Source organism: Haematobia irritans, chromosome 1, assembly GCF_050003625.1.
Source record: "Haematobia irritans isolate KBUSLIRL chromosome 1, ASM5000362v1, whole genome shotgun sequence".
Lineage (NCBI taxonomy): Eukaryota > Metazoa > Arthropoda > Insecta > Diptera > Muscidae > Haematobia > Haematobia irritans.
This window is the reverse complement of record NC_134397.1, coordinates 354735-369103: the sequence shown is the minus strand read 5'-3', so window position 1 is coordinate 369103 and position 14369 is coordinate 354735. Positions and strand designations below refer to the sequence as shown.

The following is a 14369-nucleotide window of genomic DNA, read 5'->3' as shown; positions in this document are numbered from 1 at the left end:
TAATTTTCACTTCCACGAAATATTTTAGTTCTTGGCACCTTTTTCTGTAATACAAATAATGTTGAAGAAATTATTCACTTTTATAATTTTTTTTAAATTTTACCTTTCGCCTGCAAGGAGAATCGAACCGAGGACCATACAGTTTGTAAGCCAACACACTATCCACTGGGCTACGTAGCTGTTATAGTCACCAGTAGATAATTATCGTTATAAGTTACATTTATATAGCATAGTTTGCAGCGCCCACGAGCATTAACATTATTTAACAGAAACATACATTTGTTTGCCACGTGGAGCAGTGGTTAGCATGTCTGCCTTGCGTGCAAAGGGTCGTGGGTTCAATCCCTGTTTCGACCGAACACTTTTTTTTTTTAATTTACACATTTATATTTATACTATATTAAATTTTTATAATGAAACTTCAAAATGTGGGTTATTAAAGATTTATAGTCAGTACAGTGCTTGATATAAACAAAATTGACTGATTTTTGGATAAAATATTATTTTTTATTGCAAAAATAACAATTTTGTAACAAAAAACTGTTTTTGGTACAAAACTTTAAAATTTGGAAGGAATTCAAAAACTCTAAAAAAAGAAGAACGTGGAGTCGAGTAAAAACATACATAAATAATTTTATAATATAAACATAAATTTATTTAGGCGTCAACAGTTTTTTACTAGGATTTAACACCATCGCTCTAAAATGCCTTTTATTTTTCTTTAATAATTCATTTTAAAGAAAATAAACTTTTTAAATTGTTTTTACTGCAAAACTCGAAATTAATGCCCGCTTTTATATTTGAAGGTGTCCGTCAACTCCTCGTGGACTACGTATTAAAAAAGAGGAACTAAACTTTGTTTTTATACATTTTACTGTGTAATTTTTCACTATTTCCTCCTTATCTCATTTTTCTGTGCCAACTCTAAAAATATTATAGTGCCCTTTCGTTATTTTTATGAAGACCCCTGATTTCTTTTAACGAACCAAGAAAAAAATTGTGCCCATAATGCCAAAATGACAAATAAAACACATGTCCACACATACATAACATATGCTGTTTGTTTTTCAAATGTCTACTCTCTTGGTTCCGAATGTCCATACTCTTTATTCAAATTAAATAATATTTAGACTTAAGCATATCAAATTTTTGACCTTATCATAAAACAGTTTTTCGAAACAACATACAAGCGGTTTCACAGAAATTGTTCTCTTTTGATTCTTTCGCTGTGTTATGTTGATATCTTTCGTCAACTCTCCCGGTTTCCATCTCTATTTCTTTCTCTATACTCTCTCTGTCGCTTTGAATAAAATATCACAACATATGTATGTTTAGTCGAAATTTGTAAATTTATATATGTTTGCATTCACACATATGATTTTTATGAAACATTCATGCCCCAAACATAATATATTCTAACATATTAACATAGATGTCCCAAACATTTAATGTTAGTTTAGGAACATTACATGTTTGCACTTAAATATATTGTGTTTTAAAATTGTGCCCGAAACACATTTTTTTTATATCGGAACATATGAAAAACATATTTTTCTAAGAGTGTACAAATTGTGTCGCTTAGTGTACTACAAGCCGTAACAATAGGTCTGTTTTCTTTTAGCACTGATACCCTAAGCCGTAAAGGACTAAAAGAAACAGAGTACAGGACATCTCTAAAAAAAATGCAACACTATCACCAGCTGTTTAAAAACAATCACAAAAATGAAGTGAAATCTTGCATTTGTAATGTATGAAATGCTCAAATAGTAACAAATATTTACTGCTGCGATTATTTATGACACTGTACCACTTTGAATTTCATGTTTTCGATAAATTAGAATTGAATCGAAGAAGCGTCACTTTATCAAAATACAATCTGGCAACATCGGCGCGACTTGCACTGATGAGATGTTCTGGATAGAATACCACTGCAACGATGTTCTGGATAGCCCATACAAATGTTGCATCCAGTGCTAAAAGAAAACAGCCCTAATATTAATATTATGCTCGAAGCTGAAATCTAAGAGAACTATAGTATTATCGCGTTAAACCGCCTTCATAGTCTTAGGTTCGAGGTAATAGAGTTCAAACGTCTTATTGTCTCTATAGCAAAGGTGTTCGTAATACCACTTAATGCGTAATACCACTATAATGGTGTTTGAGGCAAATGTTCGCTTGCACAGATTTCCATGGTCGAAACTATGTAATAATAACTACAATTCCCCACCCATTACTCATTATGTTATCATCTTTTATGTCCATTTGAGTGAAAGAAGAAAGGTTTAAGCGCATTTGTAGGTGTAAATCTGTAGGTGTTCTGTTGAGCATCGCAAGAAGGAATAATACAAGAAATGCCATAAAATCCTTTAGAAGCCGCAATTTGACTGGTATGACAGCCACAAGTGTAGCAAAAAAAAGTTTGGTTTGAACGCAAAAGGACAAGAGGAGCCGGAGGCAAATGAACAAGATTGATACTGAGGAAATGAAAACAAATCATGTTGTAGGGGATGCGGAAGGAGGGCTTCCAGCACTCAACTCTAAGCGGAACAACAGTGTTTCCTGTCATCCTGGCAGGAGCTTCATTGTAGTTTTGTGTGTGTGTGTTTTGGGGAAAAACTTTATAATAACACCAACACACCAACTCTCGCATAAAAAGGAAACACAATGCAAAGGACAATGCTTCTGGGTAACGCTTTCGCTCTGGTGCAGGCACAAACGGGAGTAGCTTCGGCACAAAGCTACAATTTAACTAAAGCAATTAAAAACAGCTGTTTATAATCCACTTCTACTGCTACAGTTTCTTTCACTTCCACTTCCGTTTCCTCATGCCGGCGTCGCGACATTCATTCATGTACCCACATGCATGCCAACGACACTTGACGAAAATTACACGAAAACTCAATTTTCGGATGACAGCTGTTGCTACTGCAACAACAAACGCGGTGGGTGTGGGGGAACGCGCGTACGGTTATTAACAGCAAGTTATTCATGGCGGAGGCAAATGGAGGGACTTTATGTCTTATTTCCTCTATTCAAACACTCATACATAAATACCAACACGTATATCATCGTCTTTGAGTCATCGTAAGTTTTCGCATTCGTAACCGTTGTACGACATCGCCCATTGTCGCTCACAGGACTAGAAATATAAATGAAAAAAAAAAAAAAATAATAATAATACTCCTGCATAACAAAAAGTATCCCAAAAAAGCAAGAAACCATTCTTCGGTCCCCAAATGGATCTACCACAGCTTGGGGCAAGTCTTCGCAAAATTGCGAGCATAATTTTAGTCCTTGCAAAATAATTCAAATTAAACTTTTTCCTTTCGGCGGCTTCTAGCGAATGCGTACATAATTTCAATTGTGTCTTGTTCTTTCACAGAAACGGAAGTTTCTTTGTGAAGGCATCGTCTTCCCTCACTACCAGAGCGTTATGTTGCCCAGGGCTTCCACCAGGCATAGTGAAGCGTTTCCAAACTAACGAAAGTATGAATTTGTGGTTAGATGAAAATGAAATTTTCCCTTTGCTAATGTTTATCAAATGCTCGTCTCGGAATAATCTCTCTCAAATCTAAAGATTTTCGAAAAGGTAAACATTTTTTAACTACCCTATATAAGGGCTATCTTGGATTTGAGTGATACGTGTATGAAGTACGTAAGGAATATGAAGTACGTAATGGATATTTAAAAAAAATATTGTCAGCTTTCAAAGAGGAGGAATTTTTTAGGAATATTGTCTTGCATAATTTCCGATGGTAATCTGTTGAAGCAGACTCTATTAAAATCTTACCACACATGTACAAGCGATACCACAGTGGGCTCGACTCATATATCAGAGTGCTTTTCTATGATTTTAGTGTTATAATAAGAAATCGAGTCCAAAAGGTATCCGTTAATGAGGTTTTGCATATTGAAAACAATTTACTGACAGAATATCGAAGGAGTTTGTGTAGTGAAAGTAGGTTCAACGTTTACGTTAAGTTTTTTGAACATGGGGGTTTGTCTTTACACCAATGATTTCAATGAACTAAGACGTGATGGCCTTTGTGGTTTGCGTACGGAATGCTGAGACACAGAGTTTTATTTTTTCGTGTTTTTCTGCTTTTTTCATCAATGGTCTTTAAAAACGTATTATCAAAACTTAAATTTCCAAATTCAGGCTCGTCCTTATTCTCTGCTAAGGAAAACTCACATTCATACACACAAAAAATTATCACCAACATTTTTTCAATTAAACACTTAATTGAATTTGGAAACGGATTCAATTAATATGTTAATTGATTCAATTAATTATTTAATCAAATCCGAATAAAACCCAATTAAAAAAATGATTGATATTTGTTACGTTTCCAATTAAAATATTAATTGATTCAATCAATTTGTTAATCAATTCGGAAATAATTTTCAATTACAAACGTGATTGAAATTTTTTCCGTTTCCAATTACACATGTGATTGATCCAATCACTTTTGTGATTAAAATTGAATAATTTTGAGCAATGGAAAGAGCGAAAAGAGAACAAGAGAATGGGTATTTATTCAACATTGTATGATGGAGAGATCAGTCTGTAGAAGTAACTTGTAACGAACGGTAGGGTTTTTGTTTTTCGCGTAAATTGAAAAACATAATTGGCGACATTCTGTCTGCTGCATTGAAAATGTGTACATAAATATTTTGAACGCAACAACAAATCATAGCAAAGGGTTGAAATAAATAAAGTGTGCAACAACAAATGGCCACGTGGTAAAGGTTTGAAAAAATATATGAGAGAACGCATTTGAAATTACCTGTGTTTGTGTTTTGTGGTATTGTAAAAATGGAAAACAATCTACGTTTATTAAAGGTAAGAAATTGTGAAATGTGAATACCGTCTTCCACTGAAGCCTGTTTACATTAAACGGACTAAAATAATATATTTTTTATTCATTTCTTTTAGTAACCAATTTTATTTCGTGAAATTGACAAATCAATCCCATCAACTCCATCATTTTATCAAATATGTAAGAATATGTTTGCAACAAAAAAGTGGGTACCGTATTGATCTTTTAAAATTATAATTTTTTTTCACTCCTAGTTTTCTTAAAACCAAGAGCGGTATGGGTTTGTTGGAAGATTCACCTTGAAGTTGCGAACTGGCGTTGGCATTAAATTGTATTTTTGTTTTACCTGCCTTTTTCAGTTTGAACCCAAGTAGAGAGCAGTATATCTGATATATAAACTAATGAGCTGAATTATGTAATGGTAAAAACGTTCTTTCTTTTGGATTTAAAAATATGAAAAATATCAGAAAATAATAAAAATATGTATTTCCCATTTATATATTTTTTCTATTTTTAGAATTTGCAAAGTATCATCAATATAATACCAAATATTACATTGCTTTCCCATTATTTTTGTCTATGATTGGTTCAAATTTTAATAGACGATTTCAATGTGCGGAAATTTTGGAAAGGAATTGTTACTAAAATTAAATTACCGAGCTCCTTAATACACCTTTTTATGCTAAAAGACTACAACTGCAAAAGAAGATTATAAATCTGCAACCTGGAACTAAGAATTGAACTTGATATTCTATGCAGGTAATGTTTAACAAAATTAACTTTTAATTTAACAAAATTAAATTCGAATTATTCTGTTTACTTTCAGAAAAACTAATTTAGCTTACAGGCTACTGATTTATTGGAAATCTAGGCGCATCTACATATTAGAAGGACCATGCTAACATGGTTATTATTATAAGGAAGATAATAATTTATATAATTTATGTAATTGTATTTGTAAGTTATGTTAGAACAAACCACAAATGACAAGAACCAAATTTATTTGTCTATTGCATAATTCAAAAAATAATAAAATATTAAATATGTTTTATAAGAAACACATATTTTCTTTTATTTCAAATAAAATTAAATACGATTTTGGGGTCGCAATATATACATTTTTTGATTGAAATTTATAGCCAATTTCAATTAATTATTTAATTGAATGAATCAAATAGTTGATTGTTTTTTGTCGCGAAATTAATTAAAATTTTAATTGATTCAATTAAAACTGTGATTGAATTTTATGTTAAAAATCAATCACGTTTTTAATTGATTCAATCACACAATTAATTGATTCCGTGACAAAAGTCAATTAAATTTTTAATTGAAAATCGTGTTGGTTTTCAATCAAAATGGGTGATTGATACTATCATTTTCGTGATTGAAGACATTTCAATTAAAAAAATGATTGAATCCGCGATTTTCGTGATTGAAATCAAAAATTTTTTTTTTGTGTGTACTTTAACGACAAGAAATCTTTGCACTCAAGACTATATTTTTTTCAGTGTGGATTCTTCAGACATTTCTCTATGGGACAAAAATTATTCTGGACTTTGGTGATGGGCAGTTTTCAGAGATTCGAACTAAGTTTTTGGTGGCGATGATCATGATGCGGAAGCGAGATTTAAAATACCAACATTTACAAAAAATCTTATCATATAAAATACACAATATAAATTCACAATGTATTTAAATATTTTCAACTCTATGAGACGAAATACTGTGTGCATAAAATTCCCAACCAAAGAATATCATTGTAACTGAAAATAGACTCTGGTTTTTTTCATATATACAGTGCAGGCAAAATGAATGATGCCACTGTTTAGGCCGCATAGAATGGGTTTGTGTTAAATGAGTAAAATAAATACTAATTTCAACCTTGGCCTCATTATGCAATAATTATAAATTAAGACATAAATAAATTTGACAAAACTAAAATCATTTAGTTATAATTTTTTAAAATAAATCATGTTTTTTCATACATTTGTTTGGTTGTAGTTGAAGAACACAAAAACGATTATAGGGGAAAAGCAAAACATAATTAAAAAATAATCTTTCTGAAAATAGTAAAAGACATTTTAACAATGTTTAACTCAATTTATGTATCAACCTATGATGTATTCATGTATCAACCTATGATGTATTCATTATTTTAGCCGAAACTGTTAGTGGGAAAAACTAATTTTCTTTTTGCTGCAGAAGTATGAAGCAACATCTCGTTTTTTTATATGAATGACTATGTACTTATGACTATGAGGCAATGTTCCAGACGCAAGTGATGAAAGAGATCCCACAAAAGCAAAAGGCATAAGTAAGTATTCACTCAGTAGAAAGTTGGGACATTGTTGTTGAACAATGTAGAACCACATTACCTCGCCCCTTTGCCCGAGGACTTGGGACGACCAAAAGTTTGCTAACAAGATTTTATTGGCTGCACCAGAAAAATATGGTCACACTTTCGATTTTGGCCAAGCGATAGTCCTGTCCCAAAATGTATTTGTTAAAGTGCTTGTAGTCATTTCTTCAACGATATGTGTTTCACACAGAGGCGGAATTAAAGGAATCAAGCCATCTCAGCAACCAATACAATACCGTCATATATTCTTTTCCTGAGTCTATTTATGATATAAATTTGTATAAACAAATGACTAAAAAAGTGTGTTTGTGGTCCTATAATAAAAGAATATTGGCGGAAGTAAAAGGATATTTCATCCTTACAATATGAGTTCAAAGATTTTTGTCTTCACAAACAGAAAATGGTTCTTTAATGCTTTGCCCTTATAATTAGACAGTTTTACTTTGCATGAAATAATTCTTCAATGTTTCAGTAATCGTCGTTAACATATCATTTAGATAGTTATTTATTTGCATTAAAATCATTTTTACAGAAGTTTATTAGAAAAAAATGCAATCATAAATTTTTAGGTACATTTGTTCAGCAGCGTACATTATTGTTGATTATAATTAAAATAATAGTTTTACCTAGTTGTTTTTATTTAATAATTAATGAATTCTAATCACAATCAAAGTTATTGAGACAAATGTCCTAGTAGCAATTTTTGATTTTGAATAAACAAAAAGCTTAACAAAAAAGATATTAATGAAAATGTTCTAAATTAAATATGTTAAACTAACGATAACATACTTGTTGGTTTGAAAACTATTAATTAAAATTTGAAATTTGAGAAATTTTGAATTAATTCCATGTCACCACGATAATTTCAATATATTATGAAAATCACGTCATTCAGGGATAATTCGTAACAAAAAAGTTTCCTTTATAGCCAATTTCGATAGGCATTCATAAAATGGATTTGAAGTACAATAGGCTTATTTTCTTTTAGTACTGGACACAACATTTTTCTGAGCTATCCAGAATGTCGTTGCACTGGTGTTCTATGTAGAATATCTCATCAGTAGTCTTGTGTCGTTCCGGAACGAATTAGTTCGAATAAACCATATATCAAATGGAATGACCGGTGCTAGTTCTGTCACTTTCGCTCCTACAGTTCCTAAGTTATTTTCTTCTTATTATAGACAGAGAGCCAACAGCGGAATGATTCACTTTATTTAAATTGACTAAGTGGAATGATACAATGATACTAGTTCCTCTGATGGAATGAAACGAAAAAGATCGAACCCTTTGGTGAAAAAAATTACGCAAAACTAATGGCTATGTGATTTTGGCGATTGCGTTTAAACAGCTGATGACAGTGTTGTAGTTCTTCGTATAAGGTTTACCGGTATGAAGTGAGTGCCAAGATACAAATGTCTCGAGTAATGTGTGTCTCTTAGTCCGCCAAGGCTTGGCTACGGCCGAAAAACTAAAAATAACGGGATATTTCAAAAACTGTTCCATGAAAACATTTTAAACCTTCATTTTCGAATTCAGCAGATCAAAATACATAAATCGCCTCTCATCAAATGCACATTTTCAGTGTAAACTAGTGTAACATTTTTGTTAAAAATCGATTTTGTTTAACATCAGAGACCTCCAAATTGATATATTTCACAGAAAATAACGCTAAAGTATTCTATTTTAATCAAACCACCAATTGTTTGTAAATCTACCCACAAACCAGCCATCTTAAGAAAATTAACAAAAAAGTAAAGCAAATATCATCAAATCTTAGTTAGGCTAAAGTTTTACTGTATCTTTGAGTTCGAACTCAAATTTTTAACTGAGGCCTTCGTTGAAGCAGGCCTTAGTACTGTTGTTGGAAACTTTAACTATTCGCTTTTTGCATGGATATGCATGTCTGCGAGCACGGACCTATTGCGAAGAAGAAACCCAACATCGGATGCTTAAGTTTTTATTCGCCAGTTCGAAGTTGGAGAGTGTGATAAGATAAAATGGCAGATAATGTTCCATTGCAGTGGCAATAGTTTCATCCATTATGGGTAAAGGACGTTGGGAGTATTACAGAAACGCATTTTCATGGCGGTATTGTCCTTGTAGTTTGTGACAAAAAGAAAAACTTTCATTATGCCAAAGGCATTCATAAAATCGAGCTAAACGAAGGAATGCTAACACATTTGCAAGGATTATTCTGTGCTGTTGCCGTATTAAATTCATGATGAGCATGTTTTGGGGAGTTTGTGTGAGCCGAAACAAGTGTACGTACAATCAAGTGTCAAAAATAAAACCAAAAGATTTCATCTGAGTGATTGGTAGAATGTGCAAGATTGTAGTGAATTCTCCATATGTTGCGAGCTATTCATAAAATGAAATTCTAGAAAAAGTCGGCAACGTGTTTGGGAAGTAGGCGTCTGCAGCCTGAATATTTTCGTAACTATACAAAACAGCCAAGTGGAATAGTGGAGCAGTGTGCAGTATTGTGATTAAACAGAGACAAATACAGTAATCTATCCCGCTAATCTCCAATCGGCGGTCTATCAATCACAGACCGAAATTGCTCCTCTACTAAGTCTGTCACTCAGCTAGAATTAGTGGTAGCCGTTGTTGCCTAAAGTGAATTATTTGACAAATATAGAATTACACATTAAATATTTGCATATTACTGAAGAATCTACCACAGAAAAGGTACCATTATACATTTTAGACGTATGGCTAATAATCTTAAGTAACTATTATTAAAAGTCAACTATTCACCACTAGATGTCGCTGTCTGAATCGAGACTTAGTTGTGATTTAAAAAATAAACAATAAAGTGCAGTTTTGGGCGCAGCTTACAAAATCGATTTGCCAACTAAAATGTGTACGTTTGCACAAAGACGTATATAACAAGATGTCGCACTTACATATTTGGCAATATCCAATAGATGTCGTCGTTGCATATTGGTCCAATCTTTCACTCATTGGAAAAGTTCATTTCTGATCTTGCACTCAATGGCAGTGTTGCCGTTTTAGGAATTTCTTTACAAAATTGGGCAAACATATTTGTAAAGCGAGATAGCAATTTTATGAAATTTTGTAAAATTGATTTCTGCAAATGACAAAACAAATTTATTAGCACAAACTGCTAACCAATAAGCTAAATGAATATTAAGAATTGTCAAGGAATGCAAAATTTACTACAAAGTATAACTTCCTCTTACATATTGGAGTTTTAATAAACTGCGGTATGATAATGATTTTGTAAGATAAAATTTGCTTTGAAAGGCAAAGGCTGGCTATGTAGGAAATCATTTATAATTTTGCATTCTTTTATCTGTCATTATTATTATCATATACTGCTTACGTATATTAGTAAACAATCAACGACTTGTGAAGAAAAAGTCATATAATATGAATAAAATTATCTCCAGATTTGAATAACTAAAATATAATTAGTTTCATTGAATTATATCCGAAAATTTTTTGATGTATTTGATTTTCAATTGGCCTTGATTATAAATAAAAAATTAGACAAAACCTTTACCTCATTTTTCTGATGTGTGATTTTTTATATTTACGTATTTATAAATTGTACTACGACAACACTGTTCATTCAAAAGTTCATTTCTTTTGAGCATGTTCGAATCCAGCATTACTCTATGTGTCTCTTTTTCACTTTATATTAGAATTTGAAAAAATATCAACCATCTCCTTTTCGCACACATAATGCTTAGTTTTTTGTTTGTTTCCTTAGCCAATCAAACTGACGCTTAAGCGGACCTTAGACGGTCGGATAAACACTCCGACAGAGGTTCGTCTATTCGTTGTGTGTTCGTTCAAGTTTTGCCCTTACACTGCACGAACAAATGTGATGACAACATGAAAAAATAAGAAGAAGCATAAACAAACAATGAAGTTGTACGAAGATTTATGGGTGAAACCATTTTTTACTGAAAAAATGGAAGAAAATAATAAAAAAAATCCTGGTATATTTGTCAAAACAATGATTCCTGAAGTAATCCACATTTAATATATTACAAATTACTTGATGAATTTAAAATACTTGTCGCCTGGTTTCCCATTGATTGGAAGTGGAATTTTTCCACGTTTTTGCCACAATACTTGTTTAGATTTATATATTTCTTTAATTTTCAACCAGAATTGGCGATCCATCATTAATTTCATTGCAGAAATGCCTGTTTTTAATGTAAAAATAAATTTGTCTTTGATAATGTTTGTCGAACATCCCCTTACACTCAATGATTTGTACCACCCAACCAGAAAAAATTAAAGTTGTTTTGATTTTATGCCAACACGTCCCCGCGACAGCCGAACACGACTTTATACAATCGGATTTGTCGCCGCAACGTGTTGTGTCGCAGGGTTTATCCGACCGTAGAGAATAATCGCACAATCAGTGTAAAGGGCACCTTCCTTTACACTGATTGTGCGATTATTCTCTTTATTTCGATTATTTCTTTTATTTTCATATTAATTCATCTATTTGGTTAGACATAAGGCTAAACTTGAGTTGTCCTAAAACCCAGAATAATATGTACAAGTCGTGGTGATCCTTAAATGTCTTCCAATAAGGTTTATCCTCCTCATGCTTAAGTTATTGAGGCTGGCGTAAATTGGAATCATGTTCAATGCAATGCATTACATTGTCATTCGCCGTTGAAAAAAAGTCGGTAAAATCATCTAATGTATGTAGTCCTTCTTTACAACTTCATGCTAATCAATGATATTTCCTATAGGAACTCGATAGTATCGCAAACAAAGCTCTTCTGGAAGAGGCACCATCCGGGTGGAAAAATCTGGATATTGCTGCGACAATTGAAAAATGAGTGTCTGAGAAAAATGTGTGAGAGGAAGAAGCAAAACTAAATAAATAAATGGCATCGTGATATATAGATGTATCTTCATTTACAAAATGGCAATTCTAGTAATTCAAATGCCATCATCTGGTTATTTATTTAGATTTTCTGGGTGTGGAAATAAAAACATCGTAAAAATTGAAGCCTATGAAAATATAAGTCAAATTATTGTTTTAGTCCAAAGCTGGGTTTCCGCACTTATGGAATAATGTTGCTAATGTAGAATAGACAATCGTTATGGTGGACTACAAAGAGATATGTGGAAATATGGTTCATAGTCGATTTCTTGATATAGCCTCCTTTTCCCTGCCAAAATTTTTTGCATTTGTATGTAACGGCAAGAAGGAAAAGTCAGACCCATTGTTTAGTGAACCGATCGTATTAGAATTAAATTCTAAGTCGATGTAGCGATGTCCATCTGTCTGTCTTCATGTATTATTGTGAAACCCATGTAAAATTGTAGTAATAAATAAAAAAAAGTACCTCTCGCAGTATATGTCTGATCGTCCACAAATTTGGCACATAGTTTTACTTTGGCTCAAAGACAGTCACTATTGATTTTCAAAAAAAATCGGTTCAGGGAGCCATCCAAATTATAAAAATTATGAAATACTTTAGTTTTTAAGCTTTTCATGTATTCTACATATAGATTTCTTTCTACAACACATGTATAATAGGCCTTTGTTGGCTTCCATTGTATTGATGACTGAATAAATAAAATAAATAAATATATATGACAGCTATATCTAAATCTGAACAAATTTCAATCAAATTAGACATGTATAGCATTCTCTGTGCACAATTTCAAGTAAATCGGCGTGAAATGGACTTGATTTTTTATATGGGTGTTGGTGAAAAAACCAACATATTCCTCTTTATAATTACTGCAACATTTTTAATTTTCTAATAATTTGTTTTTATTTACAAAACTTATTTTTTAAGTTGTTTATTTAATTCAAAATTACCTAATTATGCTACAATATTCAACATGAGTGTAAATCTGTCTGTTTGCACATAACTAACATAATTTCCTTTATTCTTACCTTTGATCGTTTCAAAATACAAACTTAGCTTTTTGCAATCATTTGTTTCTCATATAAATATTTCTGATATCACTAGTGTTGTCATTATCATGTGCTCTCTGAGAGTTAACAGTACAGACAAAGCTTTTGCATACTATATTGTTGCTAGTTTTTGCATATAGTACATTTACAACTTTACTCTCTCGGTATAGCTTTATTAAAAACTATTATACAATTTAAAAAACAAATAGCTTCTATGGTACCGATGGTGAGTGAGGGGATAAATGTGTTATATGAGTTGATATGCTGGATAATTTTTATTTTTTGTTGACTCTCACTGTAATAATACTTTGAATCTAGCATAGAAACATTAGGCTTCTTGAGATTACTTCAGCATTTTTTAAATTCTTCTTTTTTTTTGGACACCGAAGCAGACAGATCACCAGCTTTGATAAGTATTGTGCCTTGTATAAGGAAAATAAAACTTGCGGTTCTTTTTTATAACTCTGCTCTAATTCTTATTTCTTGATATTGATTTTTTTCTTGTTTGAAATAATTTCCTTTCTTTACGTACAATGGGCAACACGACAAAAATTTTACATTAAACTAATATAGTTTAATTCAATTTTATTAACAAAAAAATAAACGATCACAAAAATTAATTAAAAACCAATAACAACTGCTATCATACTTAACGAACACTTAGTCCAACTGACTGAAGAAAAAAAATATGACAAAATAAATTAAAGTCCAATTTCATATAGCTTTCTTAAGACCACTACGGTACGTCGCTAGTAAATGGGCATTCTTACAAAAACTACACCCTCACAAAAAATCGCTTCTGTAACATATACTCCCAAACGTATTTTGCTTCAAGCATATACATTTTTGGGTATTGCCCAAACATTTATATGTTTGATCTCTTCCAATATATAATATGTTTGAAAGCATATTGGTCTAAACAATATATGTTTGGGTAGTCTAAGTTCCAAACATTTTGTATTTTTGCATCCAAATTCAATAATGTTGTCTTCCAAAAAACAATATAATAATATGTTTGGAAGCACATATAATATGTTGAACATATAATATGTTTGGAAGCATTTTGCACCCAAAAATATTATATGCTTAAAAATTCTCCCAAACAATATTGTGCTCAAAATTTTATTTATTTATTTATATATTTACAATCATAATGAATTATGAAAATAAACAGGTAATATAGGTGCTAACAACATAGGTTTTCGACCTGAATGCTCAAAATTTTGTTTCTGCCTAATTGTATATTCCCCCACATCTTTCTCACTTC

The 14369-nt window shown here is 31.7% G+C and overlaps 1 long non-coding RNA gene across 1 annotated transcript; it reads left to right on the top strand.

Annotated features, from left to right (window-relative positions):
* The first annotated feature begins 11603 nt into the window (after positions 1 to 11603).
* LOC142236950 (uncharacterized) lies at positions 11604 to 12116 on the top strand. The gene is made up of 2 exons (XR_012722273.1): positions 11604 to 11867; positions 11919 to 12116. It is a non-coding gene; the product is annotated as an uncharacterized LOC142236950 (long non-coding RNA).
* Positions 12117 to 14369: the final 2253 nt, after the last annotated feature.